At 36.6% G+C, this 21,426-nt stretch overlaps 1 protein-coding gene and 1 non-coding gene across 8 annotated transcripts in view; one reads left to right on the forward strand and one right to left on the reverse strand.

The window, feature by feature from the left end:
- Window positions 1-21,426, reverse strand: part of Ranbp17 (RAN binding protein 17) — a 298,250-nt gene that overhangs the window by 152,079 nt on the left and 124,745 nt on the right. The window lies entirely within an intron of this gene.
- On the forward strand, window positions 19,960-20,066 carry LOC143400613 (U6 spliceosomal RNA). The gene has a single exon (XR_013091513.1). It is a non-coding gene; the product is annotated as a U6 spliceosomal RNA (small nuclear RNA).

Consider the following 21,426-nt stretch of genomic DNA (forward strand, 5'->3'; position numbering starts at 1 on the left):
ACATCAAACAGAATAATACTTAGGAAATAAATTTAACAAAGTGTAAAACTTTACTCTGAAAATTATAGAATACTGTTGAAGGAAAATAATAAAGGCCTAAGTAAATAGAAAGACATCCCATGTTCAGAGCTTGGAAGATAGCACTGAGGCGGCAACAATCCTCCCACCAATCTACAACTCGGTCTGACTTCTTGAGAGTAACTGATAAGCTGATCCTAAAAAACACATGAAAAGTGAAAGGATCCAGAACAGCCAAAATAATACTGAAGAACAACAATTCCTTCTCTATTTCAAAGCTTACTACAAAGCAACAGTCATCAAGATGGTTGACCTAAGGACAAACATGCAAGTCAATGGAAAAGAGGTAAGTGCCCAGGGTTGCAGTCAGCTGATTTTGACAAGAACATCCAATGGGGGACAGAAAGTTTTTCAACAAATGGATATTCACATGCAAATGAATGAAGCTAGATCTTAACCTCATACCCTGCACAACTCTGAATGCATTTAAAAGCCATTGAATTAAACACTTAAAATGAGTCAAAGACCTAAAGAAAAAGTTGAAACTACAAAACTCATAGAAAAAAGCACAGTTGTAAATCTCTATCACCGTGGAGGAAGCTGGCTTCTTAGATATTGAGTGCTGAAAGCTTGAGCAATAAAAGAAAAAAAAAATTAGATAAACTGATTTCACCAAACTTAAAAACTGTACTTCAACGAATATCAGCAAGAAAGTGAAAAGACAACCCACAGAATGAAAGTAAACATTTGCAGTCAACTATCTGATCAGGGATGTGTGTGTGGAATACATAAAGAATTTTTACAAGTTAGTAATAAAAAGACAAATAACCCAATTTTAAAATGAGCAATGGACAATGAATATAGTCATCCTCCACGTTGGTGGGTTCCACATCTGCAGACTGAAATTACTCAGGAAAAAAAAAGCATCTCTGTACTGAACATGTATCAACTTTTTCTCCTTGTCATTTTTCTCTAACAATATAGCACAATAAACTATTCACACAGCATTGACATCGCATTAGGCTATTATGGGCAATCAAGAGATGACATAAATCACGTGGGGGGAGGTATGCAGGTTAGATGCAATTACTACACCATTTACATAAGAGACTTGAGTATCCTGGGATTCTGGTTCTGGAACCAGTCTTCTATGGATACTGAAGGATGGGTGGACATATTTCTCCACAGATATAAAAATGGACTCTGGGCATATGAAAAGATGCTCAGCATTGCTAGTCATCATGCAAATGCAAATCAGAACCATGATATAACACTTCACACCTACTAAGACAGATACAACAAAATAGATAACAACACAGGTGGCAAAGATTTGAAGAAAAAGGAACACTCCACACTACTGGTGGGGGAGCATAAAATGATCCAACAGTGGAGAAGAGTCTGGCAGTTCTTCACGTTACATACATGATCCAGCCACTCTACTTTTAGACATAGACCAAGAAATATGAAAACATATATCCACTCAAAGCTTATAAGTGAATGTTTACAGCAGCATTATGTCTAATAGCCCTAAAGTGAATACAACCCTAATGTCTATCAACAAATTGATGGATAAATAAAATGTGGTATTCAAGGGAATATTAATAATAAAAAGAAATAATTTACTCACATATGCGACAACATGAATTAACTTTGGAAAAACAGCAAATGAAATAAGTCACAAAGGACAATGTATTGTATAGATTTCATTTAAATTAAATGTCTATAATAGGTAGCTCTACAGAGACAGAGAAGATTACAGGTGCCTAGGGTGGGGAAGGTGGGAGGCTTTCAGAGTGATGGTGAAGGAAGAGTGTTGTTTCTTTTGGGGTGATACCACTTTAAAATTGTGGTGAAAGATGCACAACTCTGAATGCATTTAAAAGTCACTGAATTAAACACTTCAAATGATTGCACTGTATGGTGTAGGAATTGTATCTCGATAAAGCCATTAAAAATAAGTAAAGTGTTTCAAAAACCAGAGAGATTTACATACCAGGTTATTCACTGCAGTGCTACCTGTAATGACAAAATACCTGAATCAGTCCCAACATCCAACAAGAGTGTGACTCTAGAGGGATACATACCCTCAAGACAAAAAAAAAAACTTTCAAAAACTAAAAATTGCAGGGCTGGGGTTGTGGCTCAGTGGCAGAGCGCTTGCCTCACATGTATGAGGCACTGGGTTAGATGCTCAGCACCACATAAAAATAAATAAGTAAAGGGATTGCGATCATCTACAAAAAAAATTAAAAATTGCTTTCTTTAATCATCATTGATGGTAAAATTGGTATTATTATTTTTCTAAGATTACAAGATATACTTTGGGATATAACGGGAAATTATGTTGGTGTAATAACAGGGATTTGGGGCTCTGGAGAAGGAAGGAATAATGAAAGAGTTCTGAGGCTCAGGACCCCCAAGTGCTGAATTTCTATTTGAGTTTCTATGAGTAGGATCTATATGGATTTTACCCTCAAAACAAATGCATATAGCCTAGCTCACTGAACAGGCCTCAGCAACAATGAGGAGTTTAAGAGTCCCAGATTGGGGTCTTTGAGTACCATTTTCCAGTCAAAGGAACTAGGGCTTCTGGAGGAAATGGCAGATTCCAGATCTGTGGCAGGAAACAGGCAACATTCACTTAGAGTATTTTGTCAGACCAGACAGAAAGTAAGTTGAGTGCTGGTCTGTGACAAAAGGATTCAAGAGAAGCTGATCTAGAAGCTGCATCTGACTTGAATAAGCTTCTAAGAGCCAAAGGGGAACAACTGAGTATCAATACTAACTTCCGGGATGTTTGAATCCGTGTGTTCATAAGGACCCTAGAGAAAAGCTCAGTTGAAAGATATTAGGGAAATTGATATCTGATTTGACTAAACAATTGTACCTTGGAGTAAGCAAAGAACTGAAGAACTGAATAGGGGATATTTCTTCTATGGACATACGTGGCAAATAAATGAGAATTTGAATAACATCATTTTGCAATGCTTATGAAATAATAGTCTAGGCTGTGATCATCTGTGGTTACTAACATTGGTCAGTTGTTATATAGCTTCTAAAAAAAAAATACAAACTAACTTATGAAGCTGGCTTGACAAAAAAAAAAAAAAAAAAGCAAAATGTCAAGTGTGTTCTCTAGATCTGACTACATCCATGCTTTGCTTAACAGAAAAGGTAACCTCTGAGAAACACAGTTAGCCAACTCTGTCCTTGTGCATACATCACAAAGTGTACTTAGATCAAGCAAGACAACTACGACCAACTAGGTGACAAGATCTCATGGGATCACTACTGTAATGTGCAGTCCATCTGAGCAAAATATTATTATACAGAGTGTGACTACTGATGAACTGGAAAAAGAGGAACAGAGGAACATGCCAAACTAAACCAGAGAGATACAATCAGCAAAATCTAAACTATGAGAAACTCTACAGGCTGCTGGATTAAATTTATGCTTAAAATCTCTTTAAAAGTGAAAATGCTACAAGCTAAGTTAGAAGATACACAACACGAACATGTACAGAACGGTTCTGTAAAAATACACAAGAACTTGACCGACTATGCATAGTTTCTGGAAGCAAAACTGTGATGTCTGTCAGGCATACACACTTCTCTCTGTATTCTGAATTTTCTATCATGTGACTATGTTAGTTGATAGAAAAAGTAGGGGAATATATATGTTTTTCAAAACACAAGAAGAGCATCAATACATAAAACTATAGAAGCAGTCACAAAATCTTATTCTGTCCTGGAATGCTAAATGGATCTGTACTCCTCCACCAAAAGGGCTGGAGTCAACATGGAGACCATCCCAGAGGCAGACAGAGACACAAAGTGGGGAAGGCCTCAGACAGAGAATAAGAGTGCTAGGGTGGAAAAGGTGGGAATGAACTGCAGACGAGCTTGTCCTAGGATAAGACTTTGTCCAATGTCAACATGGTTTCCAATCATCTTTTAATTCATTACCTGTTTGCATATTTATTGAATGACTATTCTGAGAATAAGGGTACTGTGATACAAAAAGCATAACCTAGCTCTCTATCAGTTGATAGACTTTGAGGGTCAAGACTTTGAGAGTCACAGATAAATGAAAAGGGTGATCATATATTAAAGGTACTTGTGCAAGGAGTTCATGTGCACAACTGGCCTTCACAAACACACACAGAGATATCAACTCCTGCCTTCTGACAGCCTCATTTTCACATAGTGGCTTGCCCTACAGATACTGCATGTGTGCTTATCAAATTATTACAGTTCAATCAGAAAACACCTCTACTAAAGCAAAGGGGCAGAGGACAAGTGACAAGAGAGTAAGTGAACTGTATAGCTTGAAAACAAAGCAGGACTTGGTCCTATTGTTTTGATTATTTTTTGCCACATTTCACTTGCGCTGAAATTTTTAAACAATGTAGAATAAAAGACAGGAGATTTGGAGATGGGGCTGTAGCTCAATGGCAGAGTGTTTGCCTAGCACCTGTGAGGCACTGGGTTCGATCCTTAGAATAAAGGCACCTAGTTCCCCTCTCTTAAAAAGAAAAAGAAAAAAAGGGGGGGATTTTGTATTAAAAGAAGGTCATTAAAAGAAGGTCAAGTTAATAGTAGTATAAATGTCCCTTTCCTCTCTAGTTTGGCTGGAAAACTGGTCACTTATTATGTAAACCAGGGACCATTCCTTAAAGCTTTCCCCACCTCCTCCACGATCCCTAGCACCCATGGTGAGTTCCTTGGTTATTTGGCATCAAAGTCAATATTTTAAGTTAGGCACTACATGCTTTCAAAATAAAATACTATCTAAAATCACTTCCTAGACAATATTATTTTACCCATTTGTCTCTTTCTCACTGGACTGTTGGCTCCTTGGGCACTGGCACTGGTAGGACGAATCCCATACTGAATGAACCAAAAATCACACTAGAGGCTCCACAAATGAGAAGCAGAAAATAATCCACAGTTGAGTTTTAGGGACCAAATAGGTAATGTTGCTTAGATATGATCTCATTGGTCACATCTTCAAGTGACAACATCACCATCAACAGGATTAATGTCAAGGGTACAGAACACCAGCAATATAAAATTAACAAAAGACAATTTGGTGAGATACTCAGCAGGAAAAGCCACAGCATCTCCAAAGGTACAACCACCATCATTATTCTAATGTTATTCTGACTTTTAGACTCTTGGCTAGAAAACATGCTTATGGATGTCACTAGTACATTCTAACCTCAGCTGGAGTCTTTTTAGTTTTAACTTGCAGTCTTTTAGTTTTAATGCCTAGCTGTCTGCTATTGAATCACTGGGGCTGCTGCCTCTCCCATCCCTCCCAGCCGTTCCAGCCTGGTGTGCTTCCTTCCAGTGGAGGAGGACTGCCCTCACTGGCTGAGAGGATCCAGGTAGCCTTGGGCCCCTCCAACTCTTCCCCCTCTTACTTCCCTCTGCCACCTATTATAAAAAGAAAGAAATAAACAACTATCTTTGGGGATGACTCTAGTTTCCTCACACACTACCATCTTTTCTCTCTCCTTCCACTCCCCTCTTAAAAAGTCCTCTAAAGCATAACTAACATTAGGTGTTGGTGTTGTCAACACAAATGTAAAATAACAAAGCCATCCCCTAAGGGAGCTCAGTCTGGAAGGGGACAGAGATATGAAAAACCCATTACAATGCACACTGTCACTTTTAACACTTGGTATTTTCCTGATGCCTCAATAGGCCCACAGTCACCCGGTCCAGGCAACCAAAGGCTCCAGTGTGGTAAGGTGGCCCTTACTTTAGTTCCCTTTCCACCCTCACCTGACGGTGACCTGATCACACTTAAACCACCAGTGAAATTCTTTTGTGCATTTTCTTGTATATTCCATGCTGACCCCCTGACACAGATGCCTGCCTGGGTATCCTTGCTGCCTCCCTTCCTGGCATGCAGTGACTCTGTCCCTCCAAGGTCCGTGAGAACAACAAACTTTTCTCCTTTTGCTTTTCCTGTGTCCCTTCTTGTGGCTACACCTGCCTGGCCACCTCATTAGAGAACAGGAACACGAATCACCTGATTTCTGCCCTGTGAGTCACTCAGCATTTCACCCAGACTCTCTCCACAGGCAGATCCAACAGCCTCCTTTTCAGGTTTCACCTTATGTGGACAATCAAGGTCACCAGGCACCCCCATCCTTCACAACACAAAACCCTCCTCTTTCAATTTCCTTTAATGTTGAGGACACCTGATTATCTGGGTTCTTTGAAGCTACTACTTAAGCAGTCCTTAATAATTTATGGAAAGAAAAGGTACTAAATCCAAGGGAAGGCAGCTGCCATACCCCACCCACAGGAAGGTATTTAATGTCTAAGAGAGTTAAGTGAATTTTTGCTGGTGCCAAAGTAAGAAAATACTGAAAATACTGTTGTACTAGTAATCTTTGCATTAGCCACTCTGATGTTTATTTCTTTAACTTTAAAAATGTGATTTTTATTAGATGATAAAATTGTGTACTATATGAGAATATTCCTAGGAAGCTCCTCCTAAGAATATAGATTTCCAACCATAAAGACTGTCTTTTATTATTTATAATTTCTATCAACTTCTATCTCAGGTGGAGACAGAACTTAGACATGAGGAAGAAATTCTTAGAGACTGTTTCACTAAATTACAACCTGATGAAACTAAAAACCTTTTTCCTTGGAGTCTCAGGAGATTAAAGTATATACATGAATTTCTACTGCATTTCCAATAAGGTAGCTTGTATAGATAAGCTAACACAAGTTCCAAGGAGGAGACAGGAGATACACACACAGAGATACTAACACAACTGACTGAGAAGCAGAGCTAGGATTCAAACCAACAGCTGCCTCTAATGCTTTCTGTAAACTGCCTTTCAGAAAAACAGGACTGGGGTGAGCACTTGCCCAGCATGCTCAAGGCCCTGGGTTCCACCCCAGCACTGCAAACCAACAGAAAGTGTCTTAAATTCCAGAGTAGCTTTATTTGAACCAACAAGTAATACTAGTCTCAGAATACAAGTCCAAACACAGATATTATACTGTCTTTTGTTTCCTATCCTGAAATTCAACAAACCACAACCAATGCCCACGTTGTTATTAACTTCAAATTCCTCAAAACCCAGTGGTATACAATTTTATTACTATATTGCTTTCTCACAAAAAGTAAAAAGTACAATGGATTTTCTGACAACTTGTCCAACTAGATATTACTAGTTCAATAGTATTTTCTTAGTTTACTTGATCAATCTAGTTTTTAATTTTTCTTAAAACCTGCTTTCTTTAATTAAGTATGCACACTTACAAATAGAAAGAAACTTGTAATTTTTTATTTTACACTTTGATTTAACATAGTAAAAAATAATTTCTCTGAAGTTCTCCTACTGTAGGAAAGGCAATTTATCATAGAAAGAAAGGAGACTAAAGCAGGACTTAGGTTTAAATCCTGTGCCTGCTAAATTGATTTCTGGCAAGTTATTAACCTCCAAGTCTCAGATTTTTTTAATCTGCAAAGTAGATAAACAACAGGTACTTATCAAGGTCCAACTGAGATAGTATTTACCTAAAGCAGCAATGGCAAGAGAAATTCTCTAAAATCAGCTTTCCTTTAGAACATCAGTCTTGAAAACAGTGTATAAACCCACACACGCCAGCTTTTTCTTGTTGTTGATAGAAATTATAAAGACTCCAAAACAAGCACCTGCAGTGGTGAAGCCAAAGAGGGCAATAATATGTCACAGAATGCGCCAGACCATGAAGCAGACAATGATCATGAGAGGCAAGTAACAAAAGGATCATCAATCAATAAAGAAATGCTCACTTGCATAAATACATATTTTGACAATGTATCTATACTGAATAAATATTTTATCTTAGAATAATTTTAAATTTATAGATATGTTGCAAAGACAGCATACAGAGTTCCCAGACCCACTTCATACAGCTTCTTGAAAGTTTAGCATCTTTTGTAACCAAAGCCCATCTGTCATAATTAAATTGTTAACATTAATACAATAACGTTGTTAATAATCTGTTGGGAAAAAATAAAGGCTTATAGTTCTAGGCTGAAAAAAAAATAATTGACAGACTTCATTTTGTTTCCACCAGTCTGCCCACTGAGTCCTCCTTCTATTCTAGGTTCCAGTCAGTGTTTCCACTTGCATTTGTCACGTCTCCCTGGTCTCTACATTCTGGGACAGCTTTTCAGACTCTCCTTGCTTTTCATAATCTTAGTGCTTCTGAAGAGTGCTGGTCAGGTATTCTATATAATTTCCGCTCGTTTGATGTTTTCTCATGTAAGATTGGGATGTGGACAAAGGAAGAATACCACAGATGTACAAGCACCTAAGTCACCTGTGGTAATTGTAACCTTCAACACTTGAATGGGTAGAGTCTATTGCTTCCTCGTTTTTTTTTTTTAATTTATTTTAACTAGGTATATATGACAGCAGAATGCATTTTGATTCATTGTACACAACTGCAGCGTAACTTTTCATTTCTATGGTTGTACATAATGTAGTGTCACCTCATATGTGCAGTCATATATGTACCTAGGGTAATGATGTCCATCTCATTCCACCTCTTTCCTGCCTTCATGCCTCACCTCCTTGCCCCATCAAAGTTCCTCCATTTTCCCCATGTTCTCTCCCCCTCCCCCATTATGGATCAGCATCCACTTATCAGACAGAACATTTGGCTTTTGGGGATTGGCTTACTTCACTTAGCATGACATTCTCCAACTCCATCCATTTACCTGCTCATGCCATAATTTAATTCTCTTTTAATGCTAAGTAATATTCCATTATGTATATATACTATAATTTCTTTATCCATTTATCTATTAAGGGCACCTAGGTTGCTCCCACAGTTTAGCTATTGTGAACTGAGCTGCTATAAACATTGATGTGGCTGCGTCACTACAGTATGTGGATTTGAAGTCCTTTGGGTATAGACTGAGGAATAGGATAGCTGGGTCAAATGGTGGTTCCATTCTAAGTTTTCAGAATCCCCATACTGCTTTCCAGATTGGTTGCACCAATTTGCAGTCCCACCAGCAATGAATGAGTGTGCCTTTCCCTCCACATCCTTGCCAACACTTAATTTTTCTCTGTATTCTTGACTGGCATGAGATGAAATCTTAGAGTAGTTTTGATTTGCATATCTCTGATTACTAGAGATGTTGAACATTTTTTCATACATTTGTTGATTGAATGTATATCTTCTTCAGAGAAGTGTCTGTTCAGCTCCTTAGACAATTTATTGATTGGGCTGTTTATTAAGTTACTTCTTTTACTCTATCCACAGTCTACTATAAAGAAACAAATGATTAAGCCCAGGCCACATTCAGAGAGAGGGGACCAAGCTTTACTTCCAAGAGGGAAGTTATATAGTTATTGGGAATTCTTCCAGAAGGCGGGTTTGTCCCTTTTCCACAACAAATTAATTCACTTGTTTACATCAATATGGACTCAATAATATCATATTTTGTTGTTCAACCTCTTCCCTTCCTCCTCCTTTCTCTTCACAGTACCTCTCTACCTTTGGTTCTGCAAGGTCCTCTGGGTTCGTCTTGTATTTTCCCTGTCTCAGATCTAGAATTAGCTTGCCTTCCCACTAACAAGGAGTAAGAGTCCCCTGTTGACCCAGATCTTCATCAAGTTTTTTTTTTTTCTCTTTGTTGTGGAACTTTATTTTATTTATTTGTTTTTATTTTTTAAATACATGACAGTGGAATGCATCACAATTCTTATTACACATATAGAACAATTTTTCATATCTGTTTGTATATAAAGTTTGTTCACACCAATTCATGTCTTTTGGATAATGATGTCCATCACATTCCACCATCATTGCTAACTCCCTGCCCCCTCCCTTCCCCTCCCAAGTTTTTTGTTTTTAACAATTCTAACAAGTACTGTGGTTTTAAATTTCATTTTCTAATTATAAATGATGTTAATCTTTTCATATCCATATTTGCCATACACATACTTTCCTTGGTGAAATATCTATTGAAATCCTTTGCCCATTTTTAAAAAAATTTGATTATTTTCTACTGTATTAGTTTTCTATTGCTGCTACAATAAAATTATCACAAACTTAGTGGCTTTAAACAATGCAAATTCACTATTTTACATTTCTGTAGGTTAGGAGTTTGTCTCAGGTCTCAGTGGGCTAAAACCAAGATGGCAGCAAGACTGTGTTCCTCTCTGGAAGGAATCATTTCCAGGCCCTTTCTAGGGGGGAGAGATCACCCATGTTCTTGACTCATCTTGCCCTTCATCTGTCTCCAAAGCCAGCAACACCAGACTGACAGCTTTTCACGCAATAGCCCTCTTGACTTCCTCTTCATGTCTCCTCATTCATAAACCTCCTCATGACTCTACAGCCCTCCCACACGACCCAGGATAGTCTTCCTTCTTCACTGTCTTGACGTTCAATCTCACGACTCCAACCAGGGTAATCTTACTTCCCCTCTGTCACATGAGGCAACAGATTCACAGGTTAAAGGGATCAGGAAGTGAACATCTTTGGGGTGGGCACTACTAACTGCCTGTCATCATCATTACTATACTTCTTAAGAGGTCTACGTATGTTCTAGAAATGAGTCCTCTGATGAACATGAAGTTCCCACATATTTTCTCCCATTCTATGATTGTCTTTTCATCCTTGTAACAGTCTCTTTTACAAAGCAATAGTTTAAATTTCTGATTAAGTCCAATTTACCAATTTTTTCTTTTTTATGGATCGTGCTTGCAGTGTCCGCTTTAAATACCTAATTCAAAGTTGTGGAGATTTCCCATATTTTCTGCTAGAAGTTTTGTAAGTTTGTGTTATAACAGGTTTACAGATTTATGCTAGATCCACTATGAGTTACTTTTTTGTTTTTGTTTTGGTACTGGCTATTGAACCCTGGGGCACGTAACCACTAAGTCACATCCCCAGCCCTTTTTTAAAAATTTTGGCTTTGAACTTGTGATCCTACTGCCTCAGCCTCCCAAGTTGCTGGGATTATAGGCATGTACACCTGCACCCAGAATGAGTTAATTTTTATGTAAGTGGTGTGGTACACTTAGGTTCACTTTTTTGCACAGGCTTCTTCAATTGTTCTAGAACCGTTTGTTGAAAAGACTGTTCTTTTTTTTCAACTAGTTAATTTTTCTTAACGCTGTGTCAACAATCAGTTGACAACTGGCCACCAGATGATTTGTGTGGCTCTATTCTACACTCTTAATTCTGTCCCATGAACTGTGTGTCTGACCTTTGGCCAGCCCCATACTGGCTTGATACACATAGCTTTGAAGCATGACTTAAAATTGGACAGTGTGAATCCTTGACTTGTTCTTTTTTTTTCAAAGTGTAAATTATTTGGGGGGTTGCTTTTCTGGTTTTCCTTTCATCATAATTTTAGGATTAGTCTGTTAATGTCTACAAAAATACTTTCTGGGATTTTGAGATAATGATTGCACTGAAGATACATGTCACTTTGAGGGAAATTCAACTAATATTGAATTGCACTAATACCTAATAAAATACAAACTGAATTAAAAAAGTAAGATATTTTCAGTTACCAGACTGGCAAAAATTATAAAGAGGGTAACACATGGCAAAGTTACAGACTTACTAACTTCAGATGCTTTGTTGGTGAGGTACAAATTGGCTCAACCATTTTGAAGGCTAACTACAGTCCATACAAAAAATTTCTAAGAAATTTCTAAGACATAAAAGTGCTTTTATCTGCTAGGATATACAACTACAGAACAGCTCTGTACCAGAATGTTTACTGTACCATTGAATGTAATTTAAAAAAAAATCAAAGCTTCTAATCTCCTGGAGACAGGTTAAACTACTAATGATGTATATATAAAATGGAATACAATGCAGTCATTAAAAAGGCAGAACTATATGGGTGAACAGGAGTAAAGATAAAGTTCTAGGATGGTGTTACTCTATAGGAGATACTCATTACCTGCCTAGGAAATGGTTCTTATCATTGCTATGTCATTATGGGTGAGCAGCAGACAAATAAGAAAACTATTTTAGTAATTTATAAAGAACTTAACTACTTAACTATTAGGGACATTTACATTTCTTCTACTAATGACCTAGATTTAGATTTTTAAAAAATAATTCTTCCCATCTCTGGGTCTTGGGCCTCTTCTGTATCAGGAATTGTTTGCTTATAAGGGTCAATGGTCCATGGAAGAGAACATAGAGAATAAATTTTATATAATTCTCAAAGAAATCTTTGACCTCCAAAAGTTTAAGATCAGCCCATCTCTAAGAACTTTTCCAGCTTTAACATTGTATTTATTCAGACAATGGGTAGAAACAAACAAGAAAAGCAATTCCAAAGAAAATAATCTATTTTGGCCTAAAAGTTTCTTTTGGGTGATTCAGCACACTGAAAACAGAACAAAAATTTCAACTAGGATATTTGCTTTGTTTACAGAATTAATCCTATAGGCTCTAGGTTTCTTCACCTGTAAAATTAGAAGACTGAATTAACAAATTTTATTTAAAGTCTCCTACAAATAAGAACATTCTCAAATAATCTGCCCTATTAGAGTTCAGTTTTCTAATAAGGAGAATTTGCTTGGTTTGACTGATAGGGGATTAGATTTTTTTTCTTTCTAAAGCCAGGAGAAATACTGGCATGCTCAGCCTTTAAAGTAATCTTTAAGATTCTGTTTATGAAGTTGCAAGAGTTCCCACTTTTAAATTTCATATTCTTAATAATAATATTGTTGCCTTGTATACTTTTTATAGGGAAGGGCAGGTTCCAGGATGGGTGGCCCTTTTTAGAAGGCTAGGCTTCTGGAGAATACATTTCTTTTTAGTTTCTAAACTTAAACATTGTATGTTTAACATTGTGTTTTTACTTGTGACTTTCAGTACCTAAATCTGTAATTTAATGAATTGCTAGCTGTATCAATTTAAAACTTGTACTTCTGTTTTCATAACTTTTTTGCCCTCCCAGTGCTGGGGAGAAAACTAGGGCCTTGCATGTGCCAGGCAAATCACTGGGCCACTGAACCACACACCAGCCCTCAGAAAACATTTTTTATGTTAAAAAAAAAAAATCAACTAATCCTCTATTTAAAATAGTTTCAAAGTATTTTTAATATTTTCTATCCTTGGGATGGAGATATATATATATATATGGTTTCTTTAAAATGAATTCTCAGATTAAACTTTTAAAGTTCTCCATCAAAGTAAACACATCTTAAATGATCATGTTTATTGTGAACATAAACATTTTAAAATGATTCATATTTACTAAACATCAAATGGTATTTCCATTAATTATTATTCATATAAATTTTATGATTTTTAATTCTTAGAAGAAATGTATACATTAATGTTAAAACAGGTAGCCGATGGTACATAACATTACGAAGACATATACCCATTACATAACTACAGAATGTTCTGCGACACCCTCTCCTTCACTCATGTTTACCTGACAATGCATGCATGTGTCCGTTAACACACACCACTAATGACTCAATGGGATCATCAATCAGCAAATACTTTGCAGAGTATCCCATGCAGAGTTTCTGTTGATCAGCTGAGAAAAATGAAATGTCATTTCCCCCCCTAAACCATAGAGTCATAAACTTAACTCTAAAGAATAAAATTGGTTTTTGGGTGGTTTCAGATCTGGATGAGATAAAACAAGCAAACTTACCACTGCCTTTCCCACTGAGTGAAAATATAAACCCCGGGCAGAAAGTACAGAGAAGAGATAATCTAAGGACAGTGAAAAGTAAACCAAAGTGGGAGACTGGGGGACAAGACCAAAATTTAAAGTATTGCTAAGTGAGTACTAAAGTTTTGTTTTTTCATCCAGTAGTGGCCCAAGGCAGCCTTATACCTAAGAACATGCACGCATCACGTGCATGTATGGATATGTTGCAATGCATTCCAATTTTGTATATAACTATAATGTACCAATAAAAAATAAAGTAAAATAGAGACAAGGAAGACCAAGAGAGTGGAGGAAGAGGGTCAGAGATGGAGGAGGAGAAGGAAAGAGGAAGTATTGGGGATGGAAATGAGGAAAACTGTTACATGCGATGATGAGTATGTCAAAACAAACCTCACTATTATCTATCACTATGATGCACTAAAGGGGCGGGGAGACAGAGACAGACAGACATGTGCTGGGTATGAAGGAAAGAACTTCAAGAGAAGCCTAGGCTTTTTGAGGTTAGGGGATTCATGAATCCTTTTCAGTGAAAAGGAAAAATCCTGCTTCTTTTATTCATTCTTTTCTGTCTAAGTGCCCAGTCTGATAGAAGTCCAGGAGCACGGAAGCTGGGGAAGAACCTAAAAGAATTCCTCTCTGACCAGAGAAGTCTGGTTGTAAGAGGGTGGAATATGTTCCCACTGAGGTCGCCCTGTCTCTGCCCTCCTGTTCCTTGGCCCTGGATGCAGATGTGGTTACAGGAAATATGTGGCACAATGTTAAACTAAGTCCCTAAATTAACAACCAGAGAACTATAAAACGCCCCAGGAAAAGCAAAGTGCTAAAGGTATTACACAAAAGAGAGAGGTTAAAAAGCTATCCCATAAAGGATGATCTACATGTCGAGGCTCAGCAATAATCTAAACAAGTATGAATCTAACACTGAACAGCATACCAAAAGCTCTGAGGACTGTATAGGGTTAGAACATTGACTAGGTTCCAAATATGTCGCCGACTCCCAAATATGACACTGAGCAGATCCTAGAAACACTGCAGAAGTTTTAAAAACTGCTCTGACAGTGGAATCACAAACCAAAACAGGTGGGTTAAACTGTCCTGAACCTAATCAGGTCAATTATTGGCTAAAACAAACAAAAAAATGAACATTCTCCTAAGCTTTTAAATAATTTCCAATATCTCATTATGTAATAATAATTTTTAAAAAGGTTCAGGATATAATCTAAACTCATATTTCATACAAAGAATCGAGGCAATTTCCAAATTTCAAAGGAAAAGGAAATCAATGACAATGATACTTGTAACTATTCCAATTGTGCTCTAGAAAGTAAGGAAGAACCCTTTTGAATAGAAGATGAAAATTCTCATTCAAATGAGAATACAAGCAAGAATCAAATAAAAAGAACACTGACTGAAATTAAAAATTCCCTTGATGGGCTCAGCAGCAGAATGGAAATGGCCAAGGAAGGTCAGTGAAATGGAAGAGACTGACAGAAATTATCCAATTTGAATGGAGGAGGAAATGATAAAGAGAACCTGAGTCCTGCAGGAAAATAACAATGACATGGCATTTAAGAAGGAGAAGATAAAGATTGTGAAGCAGAAAAAATATAGCAAGGCTCAGGTATTGATCCTTTCACTGCAACTACTAAGCTGGCAAAACCTGTCAGAATCAAGCATTCTAGAGCTCTGGAGCCTAGCTGAATACTTTCAGCATCCAAGGGAGAGTTGGATACAGAGAGCAGTTGGTAAATCCTTCTGGATCTCAGTGTACTGCACACACCTGCACCTCACCTCCAGACCTGCATCCAGCAGTGAGGAGCATAGGCCTGCTTTCCTGCTGTACTCTCTGCTGCCATAGGATCCTGTCTACCAGAGATCAGAGCTGAGTGTGGGACCTGCCTGCTGGTTCACTGAGGAGCCATTAGCTGGGCATTGTTCCCATATCCTCAAGTAGAAAGGGATTCTCCAGACACCTCTATTGTCAAAATAATTTCAAGTAACAAAACAACAGATCTAGGAGCTGAAGTAAACCTATGTCAGGTCAATAGTTGGCTGTGGACAATGCAGTACAGAGACCACACACAATGGAAGTCACTTTTGCACAAGCAGTTTGAAAACCCACCTAGCAGAGGACTGTAGCCCTAAACAGGCAAAAGCAGCAACCCCTGGGGAGGAATAAGAACCTAAGTTGCAGTTACCATGCCATAATATCCACATTGTCCTCCTCTAAACAAGAAATGACAAAGCACACAAAGAAACAGGAACGTATGATCCATTCATAGGAAAAAATAAATCAACAAAAATAATTCCTAAGGGAAGACTCTACATTATTACTTAACTAGACAAAGCCTTTGACTGTTAACTATGCTCCAAGAGCTAAAGGAAAACAAAGACAAAGAACTCGTAGAAATCAGGGAAACAATAACAGAACAAGTAGGGATAATTAATTTTAAAAAGTAGAAATTATAAAAAGGAACCAAATAGAAAGTACAAAGGTTGAAATGAAATGAAACCACAAGAGCTGAAATGAAAACTTGCTACAGGGGTTCATCAGCAGATCCAAGCAAGCAAAACAAAGAATCCAGTACTTGGTCTGAGGCTGGAAGAGGGGAAGGGGGAGAACACCACCTAAGGGACTTAGGAGTAACCATCAAACACACCAACACACACCTTATAGGAATTAAAGAAGGAAAGAACAGAAGAATAATGGCCCAAAAGTCGCAAATCTGATTTAAAAAAAAAAAAAAAAGTAGACACCAAGGAAACTCAATGAACTTGACAAACAATAAATCAAGAGAGAACTAGACAGGGTACAGTGGTGCATGCCTGTCATCCCAACTACTCAGGAGGGTGAGGTTCGAGGACAGCATGCTCAAGACCAGCCTGGGCAATCACAGAGATCCTATCTCAAAAGATAAAAAGGGCTGAGGTGTAGCTCAGTAGAGGGCCCTAGGTTCAAGCCCCAATAGAGAGAGCGCGAGCAAGAGAGACACACAACAGATGGAAGGAATGAACAACAATGGGACATATTATTAAAAAAAAAAAAAACTGTTAAAAGATAAAATCTTGAAAGTAGTAAAAGAGAAGTAACTCAACATATACAAAGATCCTCAATGAGATTAACAGCAGATTCCTCATCAGAAACCATGGAGGTCAGAAAGCAGGAGGATCACCTACTTAAAGTGCTAAAAGGAGAAACGCCAACCAGGAGTTCCACATACGTAAAACACTCATTCAAAATCAAAAAAACGTTAAGCCATCTCAGATAGAAGAGGAGGAGAAAAAGGAGGAGAAGCAAGATAAGAAAGTCTACTGCTAGTTGATCTGCTCTATAAGAAATGCTAATGGAAGTTTTTCAGAGTGCAACAAGAGAATACTACACTGTAACTCAAAAGTTATGTAAAGAAATCGAGCAATCTCTGACCAGGGGAACTAGCATTATTGTATTTTTTTGTTTGTAACTCTTATTTTCAATGATTTAAAAGGAAATACCTAAAATAATAATCATAAGTCTATGGTCATAAGAGCACAATGTATAAAGATGAATTGTTATAATAACATAAAAGAAGAGGGGAAAGATCTATATAGGATCAAGTTAATGTATGCTATTGAAGTTAACTTGGTAATCAATTCAAATTGGATTGTTATAAATTCAGGATGTTAACAATTAATTCTCATGGCAGCCATTAAGAAAATAACTTTTAAAATTACAGAAAAGGAATTGAATGAATAAAAATTGGCACTAGAAAAAAAATAAAACAAGAAGGCAGTATGAGAGGAACTGAGTAACAGAAAAGATACAAAATATATAGAAAACAAAGAACAAAATGGCAGAGCTCACCAATTAAAATATGGAGATTAGCAGAATGAATGAAAAAAAAAAAAAACCCTTTCCATGTATGGCTCTGAGTCACAGTGTAGTGTCCCTACACTTCAGTTAAAAGGACTTCCTGCAACAATTTTTAAAGGCAGGTCTATTAGTATGATTCCCTTAGCTTTTATTTCTTTTTAAATATGGGAATGTCTATAAAATCAAGGCAAAAATATAACATTATCTCAGGGGTATTCCACTTACAAAAATGCATGAAAATTTATGTTATACAGCACCTACATTCATAATCTATATAATACATAATGGAACTATAACAAAGTGTAAGAAAAAGAGACATTCCATTACATTAAGTGGATAAATATTAATTATAAGTAGATTGTTAACAGTTAAATATGTACTCCAGTACCACAAAAGTATGCATATTATAATTTCAAAGCATTTATGAAAATATCCACTTTGTGATATGCAGCAAAAAACTGAGCATACAAAATAAAACGTACAAATATTTCAGTGATCTAAAAAAGAGGCAGGAAAGAAGAAACAAATAAATGCAGAGGGAACAACCTAAATAAGAAAAGGGTAAGCCTAAATTCAGAAATAATCATCACAGGTCTGAATATATCAATTAAGAGAGAGATTTTATGAGTGGACAAAAAACAATTCCTAAAGATATGGTGTCTATAAGAAATCTATATAACGTGAGGATACACACAACTTAAAAAAAAAGGATGGCAAAGAGATATTTCAAAGACACACACAGCAGTACAACTTCAGGAGAAAGCATTTGTGACCTGGGCATAGACAAAGATTTTTTAGACATGACATCAAAAGCATGATCCCGAAAAGCAAAACAATAGTCAATTAAACTTCACCAAGATAAAAACATTTTTGCTGTTTAATGGGCATTCTTAAAAAATGAAAAGATAAGCTATGAACGGAGAGAAAATATTTGCAAAGGACCTACCAACCAAAGGACTTGTATCCAAGCAAAAAAGCATATGACATTATTTTAAAACAGGGAAAGAACATGAACACTTTCTCAGAGGATATTTGGAAGGTAATTAAGTACATGAAAAACTTCATTTGTTGCCCATTAGGAAAACACAAAACTATGAGATACTTAATTTTATTAAAATGGCAAACAATAAACCTCTAACGAAATCCCAAACAAAAAAATCTTGCTGGATTTATAAAAATTAAGATTGTGCTGAACTATATATCAAATTGCAGAGACTTAACAGTATTGATTCAAATGTTCTAATATTTAATGACATACGAATTCAAAGAGAATTTAAATTACAAGACTTCCAAAGATTATAAAGAATAATGAGGACAAAGGAAGAGTGAGGTTCAAATTGGTTCTATCTTTTCTTGAAAGGTGAATAGTAATTTATACAATTTTTTGTGTTTCCTACCCTAGCACTTTTATTTCTAGAAAGTGTAGGGCAGATATGCTTGCAGAATGGATATGCACAGATATGCACTGAATTTAAGAACTTAGAACTCTAGGCATCTCTTTTGGAGACAGGTTAGAGCATGGTACATTCATTCATGGTGCTTCACTCCATTCCAGGCAGAACTGCCTGGGTGAATGATGGGAAAATCAAGTTCTAGGTATGACATTGATACTCTGAAGGAGAAACTAAGTTCCACATAGGGCATATCATTTACATTAACTCAAGAACGGATATGAATGTTGCTAAATTCAATTTGAAGAGAGGTAGACAGGAAACAACCTATACTGGAAAAATATGGATGAATCTCAAAGACATGTTGAGTGAAAGAAAGTGTCAAAAGGCCGAATTCTAGAATTCCATTTTTATTATACTCTAGAAAAAGGTGTGACAGCCACAGATCTTGGGCTACCAGGGGTCAGGGAGAGAGGGAGGTGCAGCAGCAGGAGGAAGGTTTTTACTTTTAGGAAAAGGAACTATTCTCTGTCCTGACATGGTAGTGGCTACATGCACACATACCTGGGTTAAAAATTCAGAATTGTACACCAAAGTGATGACAATGATGATGATGTGAATTTTACTATATATTAATTTAAAACGGAAGAATGTTCTAGGCTGCATATTCTTATGGAGACTATTTTCTTCCAGAAAGGATAAATCTTCACTATGAAAACCTTTGTTCATTAATTTCTGACTCAAAGACAATTAGTCTACAAAGTGAAAGTGATTAAGAAACATTATTTTTGACATCCACAATGAGTTATTAATATAAGCTGTTTTGTTTGAGAATAAAAGCAAAGAAGAAAATCCTTCTTTCTAGCATGTAAAGTAAGAATCAAATCTTCTATGCTATACCATATGTTAAGATAAACTAACAAGCCACTAGTTTTATCTTCTGGATGGAATCTGTTCATTCTTCTCATACATATAATCATGTGAAGCAATAAATTGTATATTGTGTGCTCGCTTTGGCAGCACATATACTAAAATTGGAACGATACAGAGAAGATTAGCATGGCCCCTGAGCAAGGATGACACACAAATTCATGAAGTGTTCCATATTTTTTGAGACAGCAAATTCAAACAGTGAAAGAACACATTGAAAATGAATTACATAAAACAGATAAAAGAAGCAAATAAGCATCTTTATCAGTAGAGATTATAAAAAAAATCAAACAATAATTCTAGAAATGAAGGAAACTATAAACCAAATTAAAAACTCAAATGAGAGTATCACTAACAGAGTGGAGCAAGTAGAAGCCAGAACGTCAGATAATAAAGACAAAATATATCATCTTGAAAAGAGTCTAGCCAACTCAGAAAGGCTGGTAAAAAATCACGAGAAAAACATCCAAGAGATATGGGATAACATAAAAAAAAACAAACTTAAGAGTCATCAGATAGAGGAAGGTATAGAGATTCAAACCAAAGGAATGAGCAACCTGCTGAATGAAATAATTATAGAAAACTTTCCAGAAATAAAAAAGGAAACGGATGTACAAATTGTAGATGCATATAGGACACCGAGCATAGAAAATCACAGTAGACCAACGCCAAGACACATTGTTATGAAGATATCCAATATACAGAACAAAGAGAAAATATTAAAAGCTACAAGAGAAAGGAGGCAGATTACATTCAGGGGTAAATCAATAAGGTTAACAATGGATTTTTCATCACAGATGCTGAAAGCGTAAAGATCCTGGAACTACGTATTTCAAACACTGAAAGATAATGGATGCCAACCAAGAATTTTGTATCCAGCAAAATTAAGCTTCAGGTACGACAACGAAATAAAGATCTTTCATGATAAACAAAAGTTAAAGAATTTGCAGCCAGAAAACCAGCATTGCAAAGCATTTTGAGCAAAACACTACACGAGGAAGAAATGAAAAACAATAACCAAAACCAACAGTGGGAAGTACCTCAGTAAAGACAGAGGGCGGGGGGGAAAGCTAATCATGGAGAAACAAACTAAATTAAAAAAAAAAAGATAAATAATCAAACATGGCTGGATGTACAAACCAAATATCAATAGTAACTCTAAACGTTAATGGCTTAAACTCTCCAATAAAGTGACATAGGCTGGTAACATGAATTAAAAAAACAAATCCAACAATTTGCTGCCTCCAGGAGACACATCTGATTGGAAAAAACATACACAGGCTGAAGGTGAAAGGTTGGGAATAAATATACCATGCACACGGTCCTCGTAAGCAAGCAGGGGTGGCCATCCTCATATCGAATAAAATTGACTTCAAGACTAAGTTAATCAAAAGGGATAAGGAAGGACATTATATACTGTTAAAAGGAACCATTCACCAACAAGACATAACAATTATCAATATTTATGCACCAAATAATGGTGTTGCGACGTTCATAAAACAAACTCTCCTCAAATTCAAGAATCAAATAGACCACAACAC

Source organism: Callospermophilus lateralis, chromosome 5 (genome assembly GCF_048772815.1).
Source record: "Callospermophilus lateralis isolate mCalLat2 chromosome 5, mCalLat2.hap1, whole genome shotgun sequence".
Lineage (NCBI taxonomy): Eukaryota > Metazoa > Chordata > Mammalia > Rodentia > Sciuridae > Callospermophilus > Callospermophilus lateralis.